Source organism: Crinia signifera, chromosome 6 (genome assembly GCF_055691185.1).
Source record: "Crinia signifera chromosome 6, ASM5569118v1, whole genome shotgun sequence".
Classification (NCBI taxonomy): domain Eukaryota; kingdom Metazoa; phylum Chordata; class Amphibia; order Anura; family Myobatrachidae; genus Crinia; species Crinia signifera.
The window spans coordinates 168,359,145-168,369,180 of record NC_139222.1 but is presented as its reverse complement, the minus strand read 5'-3'; the positions used below and the strand labels follow the sequence as shown (position 1 = coordinate 168,369,180).

Below are 10,036 nucleotides of genomic sequence, written 5' to 3'. Positions count from 1 at the left end.
CCCTCTGATCTTCCGGAGCTCGTGCTCCACCCTCGTTACGGCCTTGCCCAGACAGGTTGTGGTAACCCTAGGGAACACATAAATCTGAACACGACCATATGCCTGTCCAACATTGCTAGTGCCAGTTTTACCCATAGGCTCCATATGTAGCTGTGCCAGCGACATGCATAAACCACCTACAGGGTGACTCTCAGAGCGCCGTGTCCAGCACCCCACTGCACTACAGAACTGTGAAGAAACGTAATAAAAACTAAGCAGTTTATACAGGCAAAATAAACTACTGCTCCCAGAGATCCTTGCTGCCAGGTCTGCCGGGAGTGGTAGTTAATTCTGCATTCTTCACAGTACTGTATCATGCAGTAGTTCCGGACACAGGGGTTTATTCTAGTTCATTCTTTCTGACAAAATCCTTCTTAGATGGACAAAACCATGTGCACTGCAGGGGGGCAGATGTAACATGTGCAGAGATAATTAGATTTGGGTGAGTTATTTTGTTTCTGTGCAGGGAAAATACTGACTGCATGATTTTACACTGCAATATAGATCTCACTTTGAAGAAAAACCCCACCCAAATCTAATTCTCTCTGCACAAGTTACATCTGCCTCACCCGCAGTGCACATGGTTTTGTCCATCTAAGAAGGATTTTGTCAGAAAGAATGGACTAGAATAACCCCCACAGTGTGGCTGCAGCTGGGCCATCTTCATTGTATTGAAGATGCCTGCCCCCCCCCTCCTCCCGCCGCATCACTGAACCTCTCCCAGAGAAAAGCAGGCAACTCTGCCCTACCCAGCCATTAACAGGAATTTTGTTTTAAAACAAATCATAAAATGCCCCTCCTGTAGTCCTGCACCATCTCTCCACTTTCTTCCATACAATAAATGGATGTCAGCACTCTTATTGATAGATCTGCCCCTGCTCAAAGGCTCCTAGAATTGTGGGGCCTTTGCATGCTAGCGTCTACACCACTGCCTAGGGATGGCCATTGGCACATCCCCATCGATGGTTGCCATCGTTGGCTACTAGAGCAGGAACCATTCTATCTCACACCATCGATGGTTCCTGCCATCGCTTAGCCGCGCATGCGCAGAGCAATGGGAAGGGTCGCTGCGGGCAGCCTGCTCGGCCGGGATCCACGCACATGCACAGAAGAAACTTTAGCCATCAATCCAGTTTAAGTTTCTTTTGCGCATGCGCGCACCTTCCGGCGGGGCGGACCGCCTGCAGCGATGCCGCTGGATGCAATAATGCTGCGCACGCAGTGCGCATGCGCCCACAACTTTTACCATCGGAAACCATCCATCAATGACATAAAACTATTCGACCATCCACTATCGATGCCCAAAACATCGAGCACTAGGTCCCAACCATCGATGTTTTGGGAACATCGATAGTCAATGGCTACCAGTGCCTGTCGGGAGGCACTGAAGTTTATATTTCGCTTAGCAAAAGAATTTGCCCTTGAGCTGACCCTGTACATTGCAAATGTCTGTCCGTTTTGTGAGGGGAATTTTTATTTTTTTTACTTTTGCTAATAAAAAAAGGGCACATAGAATTAAAAGGATTGTAATATAAACCTATATTGTATACCTGTTTGCAACCTACAGAAAGTTTATTTTTTAGTTCCAGCGGTAGAAAAGTAAAATGAATGAGGTAAGAGTTTATGGCGGGACTATGTAAAAACCGGACCCAGACTAATCCCCGGACGGCCGGACCGGACATCAAAATATGCAGTCCGGAGCTTGTGGTGTCCGGTCCGGGGGGTGTCCCGTCCGGGGGGGTGCCTTGTCCGGGGGGGTCCCTGTCCCAGGTACACAGGGAAGAGGATATTACAGCCTCCCAGTGTGGTCCGGACCGTCCGGTTTTTTGGTACATGCCGGACCATACAGGGAGGCTTTATTCTCTCCCTCCCCTCTCCCTGGTCACAGGTGTCACAGGCAGCCCCCACACACAGGACACCCCCGGACAGGACACCCCCCGGACCGGACGCTACAAGCTCTGGACTGAAGATTTTGGTGTCTGGTCCGGCGGTCCGGGGGTCTTGTCCTGGTCCGGATTTCACCCATACCCGTTTATGGCTAATGATCCAACAATATTACTGAACTGCACATGCTCTGATTTATTTATTTCTTTTTTACGTTGCTAAAGCATACCTCCCAACTTTGTAGCTGCAGAAATAGGGACACTTGCGCGGCGAAGCCGCGCAAGCGTCCAAAAAGGGGGGGCGGCTTATGTAAATGAGGGGCGCTGCTTATGCAAATGAGCTGCGTCCCCGTTTTCGGACGGGAATAGACGCATGCGCACAGCGTCTATTCTGTTAAATTGGGGGGCTCCCAACTGCCCCCCCTCATCGGGACACCTCCGGCCGCGGGTGGGACAGCGGGACAGGACCCGGTAATCGGGACTGTGCCGCTGAAATTGTGAGTGTTGGGAGGTATGGCTAAAGGAAGCATCCTGCATAATGCACCAGCAGCGTATTCAATGACCAATATTAAAATTGTTGTATAACATTAATATGAAGTAATTTAATCAAACTTTTAACATGCATAGTAATATATTTATTTTTCAAAATGCAAAACATTTATATGTTGCTTAGAGGAGTTAAAATGTAATCCACCCCAGATGGGACTCGAACCCACAATCCCTGGCTTAGGAGGCCAGTGCCTTATCCATTAGGCCACTGGGGCTGCACAAAGCAAGCTGTTGATACATGTGTATGTGAATGTAAGGCAATCTCTCTGTGTGTCATTGGATTGTGGGCTTAGATATAATTGCAATTTATTTAACATATTGTATAATAATCATTTATTATCAGTGCATGCAGTGAGAAATAGGAAACCATTTGCTATCATATTCACGGACAATCTACAGACTATGCCACTAGCTGCTGTCAGCTTTGTTGGCTGCCGAGTCTGCTTGTAATCAGGAAATGGTATACTCCACAATGAATACAGTTCTGCAATACAGACAAAAGCAATAGTTAACAGTAGATAAACAGAAACGAATTGCATACAGCAATCAAGCGGAAAACCTTTTGCAAGGCGTCATTACTAATTTTCAATAGACCGCAATGTGTAACTGAGGGGGTAATAAAAAAAAAAAAGCACGACCACGAAGGGACTCGAACCCTCAATCTTCTGATCCGAAGTCAGACGCCTTATCCATTAGGCCACGCGGTCAATGTGTTTCTGTGTTTCAAAACCTTATATGTAGCTGCAACAGAACGGATTTGTTACTCTATTAATGAAAATGTCACATTTAAAAAATATATATATATATATTTTCCTAATCACGAGTTAAACAAACATCCAAAATTAATATAAATAATTTTATAGACTGCATACATTTATATGACCTGTTCTCAGAAGACAACACTACATTGCAGCACAGCTGCATACTGATAATTATATCAAAATGTATTGGGGATACAGATGGTTGTATTGTCGACACCAATTAGGACGACACTGTTGGGTCGACAGATGGAAAGGTCGACAGGTGTCTAGGTCGACATGGGTGAATGTCGACATGGGACAAGGTCGACACATCGTTAGGTCGACATGGAGTAGGTCGACAGGCCGGCATGGTTTTTTTACTGTTTTTTGAGCCGACGTGCAGACGGGCGGTATTTCATGCCCTACCATCCACTAGGGCGTGGAGGGAGAATAAAATAGTGTGCAGAGCGCATTGAGAAACCGTGCCCAAAGCATTGCGAGCGCAGCGAGCGATGCGAGGGTCTGCGGTTGACTTCCAACTGTGTCATGTCGACGGTGTCGGCATTCAGGTAAAAAAACTGTAAAAAACCATGTTGACCTTCCGACCTGTCGACCTAACACTGTGTCGACCTAAAACCATGTTGTCATTGCCCCATGTCGACCATGACACCTGTCGACCTTCACCCGTGTCGACCTAGACACCTGTTGACCTTCCCACCTGTTGACCTAATGACTGTCGACCTAAGTGGTGTCGGCATAACTATCCACACCCATTTATTGTAACCTTGCTGAGACTAAATAAAAACCAGACATGGAAAAGACCCCGGAAAGTCCGGGGGGTGTCCCGAGGATCATACTTGGCTACTTTTGAAATCCAGTTTCAGGGAGATTATAGTTGGTAGTAGAATTTTGCACAGCGCCCCATTGAGGGGGCCTGTCATACTCCACCTAAAGGGCGTGTCTAGTTCCATATATGGAGAGATTGTGAACGTGGCACCTAGAAGCATAAGTGTAGATGAGCCCCAAAGCAGTTAGTAAGAGACACTATACTTGCAAAAGTGCTGAGAAATGGTTCTGATGATTCAATGTACTGTAAATGTATCTATCTCTTATTCCTTTTTGCCCCCAAAATGTAACAGTGTAATGTGGGTTAGGTGAAATGAGGGAGATTGCTAGACTAATGAGGGAGAGAGGGAGATTGCTGCTATTCAGAAGTACATATGTTCGATTGAGGGAAGTTCAACACTCACTTTATTGTACACTAATTAACAAAGATAATAGCCAAATGTATTTATATCATCCTTACGAAAAGACATTACTTCACCATTATCAGGCATTGCATTTTCTGGAATTTAAAACATCTCAGATTTCCGTAATAATACATTTACAGAAAATAAGTTTTGCACTTAAAAATCTGCTGCATGAGCAAAATCGATGCCATGGAGAGTGCAAAGAGATGCCCAGGAACGCAATGAGGATTACCACATATACCCCAGAGTCTTCCTGATGACTATAAATTCCGTTATGCTCCTAGAGCAAGGACAGAAAGCAAAACAGGAGCCATGTGGTTGCTAGCCCTAGTCTGTGCTGCGGGTATGTATGCACCTTTGTACTTCTGTATTTTATATCAATGTTTCACTTTCAGAAAGCCAAAACTTGGTTGCTATGGGACTAAGTAAAAACCGGACCCGGACAAAACCCCGGAATGCCGGACTGGACATCAAACTCTGCATTTCAGAACTTGTAGTGTCCAGTCCGGGGGGTGTCCTGTCCGGGGAGGCTGCCTGTGATAGCTTTCACCAGGGACATGGAGAAGGGGAGATTACAGCCTCCCCTTGTGGTCCAGACCATTCCAGTTTTTGCAACATGCCCGCACCATACAGGGAGGCTTTGCATTATTATATCCCCCACTTACATGTTCCCTACATGTACTGCCTTAACTTTTATGTTCGCTTTGCTGGCCATGCTTCAGGCCACTTTACTGTCCCCAATTGTTGCTCATGTGGATGCTAAATTATGAAAAAGCTCAAATAATAAAAAAAAAAAAAAAAAAAAATCCTTTTCATGTGTCGACCATTGCCACTTTGACATTATGATAGTGTTGACATTGTGCATGTCGACCTTATAGTGGTAACCCATTGGCTGCCGACCTAGACACTGTCAAGCTATCATCCAGATCCCCTGTAAAGCAACCTGAGTCCTGTTATTATTATTATTATTATTATTATTATTATTATTATTATTATTATTATCATTATTATTATTATTATTATCATTATTATTATTATTATTATTATCATTATTATATGACAATACTGTAGATTATTATTTCTTTCAATATTTAAACACAGTATTCTGTTTCCAGTTGTCATTGGATTCACTAATATGCTTCACAAAAAGCTTGCAGTCACTGCCTACTGGATGGGAACCCATTCCCCCTGGGTTTCAGATCCATGCACCCCTTTTTTTGCAATTTGCCAGATATATTTTTTCTTTTTGAACAAGGAGATGACATTTGTTGGAAAATACATTTCATTGAAACACTTGCAGTATTTGAAATTAAATGAAGTCTTATTGAAAATACATTTTATTAAACATCTTAAGGAAATCAAATGCAACCATTGTATTTATAACATTGTGTAATTCTTCAATCCTCTTAAAAAACTTACAGTATGTCACAAATCTTTAATGGGGTATTAAGAATATCCTTCAAGGGTATGCAAAAAAAAAAACAGACAAGAGAAAATATGGTATAATACAGATATCCATTTATTGCCAAATAAGTACCAGACTGTAAGCTATAAAATGTATTTCCAAGATAGACCAACAACTTCAGAGATGGGGTGCCAAACCAATAGATCAGAAATAAACTTGTGAGTAGAATAATAAAATAAAAAATCACAAAAATGCTACCATGAGCATTGCTAATAAACCACATATAAAGGTTTATTTGTTCCTCATCTTCAATGGGATACATACGGATGACGGTGGTCAGTATACTGACGTCAGCATCCCAAAGGAGGGAATCCCGACAGGGGTCAGGTACCGGTAATCGTAAACAGAAGATCCAGCACCGGGGAGAGCCCTGTGATGCAGGCACAGGTTATCTGGAGACGGAGACCCAGTGGGAGAGAGAGGGAGCCCTGCAATGCCGGTACTGGTGATTGGGAGCCAAAGATACGGCGCCGGATTGAGAGAGAGCCCTGCGATGCTGGTGATGTGTAGACAAAAACCTGGCTCTGGAGAGAGCCCTGCGAAGCTGGTGCTAGTCAGAGAAATCTTGCAATTCCAGTGCTATGAAGAGGGAGCAGAAGACCCCTGCGCCATGTAATGCAGAAGGTACAAACCTTGTACTGCTTGTATTGCGAGGGACAGAGACCCCTCTTGACCTCTACCCCCTGTCATCCTCAACACCCCCGTCGTCCTCTACTCCCCCCTCTCATCCTATACCCCACCTTTCATCTTTACCCTCTCTCGGCCTCTACACCACATCTCCTCAGCTCCCCCTCCTCCTTTGTTCCTCTTTCTCTCAATCTACCTACTCTTCACACTTCTCTCTTTCCTCTCTCTCCCTCACTCTCTCTTTGACAGTCTCCCTGACACCTTCTCTCACTCCTTGGCCAGACACTTCAAAAGTGATAAAATGGAGAATGATAAACAACCAACTAATCAGCTCCTACCTGACATTTTTCAAACACAGTCTGTGACATAACAGGTAGGAGCTGATTGGCTGGCTGTTTATCACTCTCTATTTTATCACTTTTGAAGCGTAGTGTATCTGACCCCTTGTCTCTCCCCATTTATCGCTCTCTCAGGGGTAGATGTATGAAGCAGTGATAAGGGAGGAGAAGTGATAAAGTGTTTGGTACTGTATCTCAGGCCAATCAGCTCCTTTTTAAACCCAGCCTGTAACTTAACAGTCAGGAGCTGATTGGCCGGTGATAAAGTACCAGGCACTTTATCACTTCTCCTCCCTTGTAACTGCTTCATACATCTACCCCTCACTTCCTGTCTCTCCCTGGCACCATCTATCTCTAACAGCCGACAACAAGAGACTGAACAGACTGGTAAGGAAGGCCAGTTCTGTCCTAGGAATGCCTTTGGATTCGGTAGAGATTGTGGGTGAGAGGAGAATGATCAGCAAGATGACATCATTATTGGATAATGCTTCACACCCACTCAAAAACGTTTTGAAGGATCTGTGTAGCACTTTCAGTGATAGGTTGCTTCACCCTCGATGCTCAACGGAGAGATATCGCAGATCATTCCTTCCGGCTGCAATTAGAATGTACAACTGTCATGTTCTGAAGAAGACCTGCATGTTCCTAGATTCTTGAGTTACATTGTTTGGATCTTATCTTATTATGTGTGTTCTTATTATTATGCTATTACTCTTATCTGTACTTGAACCTTGCTGTAACGATTGAAAATTTCTCCATTGTGAGACGAATAAAGGAATTCTATCTCCATCCTCACCCCATTTCTCTCTCTGACACCCTCTCTCACTCCTTGTCTCTTCTTGGCATCCTCTCTTCCTGCTGCTGGCAGAGTATATAGCGGTGTTTGTGGTGTTGTTAGACACACTTTTTGGAGGCTTAACCAGGAATTGTGGTTTATTGTAGTAATGAGCATAGAGTTAACAGTCAAGGGTTAATTTGCAGTTATGCAAAGATTGTCAGTTCTTTTCTTTTCAGGTAAGTATTATTGAAAGGCTTTATTATACTGCAACTGGATAGGCCTCATTCCGAGTTGGTAATAATGGTTAGACCACAATATGCAATCACATACTGTATGTCTCAAAATAATAATACAAGCAAATTACTAAAATACATTTCAGTAACACCAATAACATTACAAAAATAAACAAAGTTCACGCTTAGTTTCTAAATGTGTTTGCAATATAAATATACTACTCATTTAATGCAATAGCTTAAATTATGAGTCCTTGTTGTGATAGCTCTTTACTAATCTACAGTATTGAGATGCAAGAGCTGTTGTTGCTGCTGACTGTTCTGCTTTTTTCCTAAAAGGGTCACTTTTGGGTGGCAAAGGACTAATGGTTTAAGTTTGCAGAACAAAGATAGTCAGATCCTCCTGTCTTGTATATTTGTAATCCAGGGGAATTTTAGGTTACAACCGTAGAGGTTAATGGTCATCAAGCAATGTATCCTTCCTTACTTGTATAATAATGAAATACTGTTCATACTGTATGTGAAGTCTGTTAAACTCTATTTAAAGCAGTTCATGTTAACTTAGGTTTAAACTATAGATACTATGAAGCTTTATATAAGAATCCACAATTGGAGTTTTGTGCACATGAAACGTGTACAAGTAATATTTATGACAGGGTCACTGCTGGCTCTCACTCTCACGATATAGTAGTCTGATTGTACACAGGGCTAAAGCTGGGTACACATATGTACAATTTCCTTTTTCTTGCGACCGTTCGATCGACCGAATACACGTTCGGCCGTCCAAAACATACAACCGTTCTGCGCGTACACATATGTACAATTTTACTTGCGACGTCCGATGTACTCCCGTCCAAACAATCGCAAGAAGAAGTATATGAGAGACCCTGTAACCCTTTGCCTGCTGTTTTAACTAATGTGTATATAATGTATATATGTTGAGCAGTGGCTCAACACTTTAGACGCATCCCTTTAAGACATTAATCAATGTTGAAGTTTTAATAGTGTGAAGCTGGTGCCCTGAAAAGAGCTTCCAGCCCACTCTATTAAAACTTCAACATTGATTAATGTCTTAAAGGGATGCGTCTAAAGTGTTGGGCAGTGAGGCATTATACACACATTAGTTAAAACAGCAGGCAAAGGGTTACAGGGTCTCTCATAATGCAGCATACCACCGTGCTTTGTCAAACTGTCAAGCATATCGATCGAAGGTGCGTACACACTTCACTTTTGTTCCGATATGGAGCCGTCCTGTCGGATGAAATATTAAGCAGCAAAGAACCTTCGACCGACCGACCGTGGACGGCCAAGAGCGTTTTTGGCCGTTTATCGGTCGCACAGCAGCAATTGGGACAGCGTACACACCTATACAATCGAACGGCCGTTTGCCCCCAGATTGGAAGAACGGCCCGACGATTGTATATATGTGTACCCAGCTTTTGGATCCTTAACTGAATTAGTATGAGAGCAGTAACAGGTTCACAAAAATCAGTCTCTCTCTCTCTCTAAGGTGTTTAAATCTGTCTCCTTTTATATTTGCTGAGGCTCATATAACTATTTTAATGCCCTCTTCTTTGACAATTGTAGAGAACAATGCTCTGATAATCTGACTTTTATGCCAGTATCTGTAGACTCTTACTGAGATCAGTAGAGAGTTCACGGATTCCCTGCCAGTCCTTCCAGCAGTCCATTACCTCTAGGCTGCATCTCCATTGCCGCCCTCTGCCAGCCTCCTTACAGTTATGCGGGGTACACACCAGGACGACCCGCTCACGATGCACATCGTGAGCGGGTCGTCAGTGTCTCGTCCGACCCGCTCACGGTGACGCGGGGGGGCACGACCCGCTCACGATGTGCACCGTGAGCGGGTCCGATCCGATGGCGACCCGCACCCGGCTGTATGGTCGTCATTGAGATCCTACCTGCAGCAGGTAGGATCTCAATAACGACCGACCGACCCGCGGGACCGCGCATCGGATCGGTATCGGTCCACAGCAGGTCAGAAAAGGGCCCAATCAGCACACAGTCTACATCCTATTGATCAGAATTGGATCGAGATTGTGGGGATTGGGCCCTAGTCGTCCTGGTGTGTACCCAGCATTAGGCTGCATTGCTGTTGCCGGGTCTCTCTGGA

At 44.1% G+C, this 10,036-nt stretch overlaps 2 non-coding genes across 2 annotated transcripts; both read right to left on the bottom strand.

The window, feature by feature from the left end:
• Positions 1-2,613: 2,613 nt before the first annotated feature.
• On the bottom strand, positions 2,614-2,686 carry TRNAR-CCU (transfer RNA arginine (anticodon CCU)). The gene has a single exon. It is a non-coding gene; the product is annotated as a tRNA-Arg (tRNA).
• Positions 2,687-3,105: 419 nt separating this feature from the next.
• TRNAR-UCG (transfer RNA arginine (anticodon UCG)) lies at positions 3,106-3,178 on the bottom strand. The gene has a single exon. It is a non-coding gene; the product is annotated as a tRNA-Arg (tRNA).
• Positions 3,179-10,036: the final 6,858 nt, after the last annotated feature.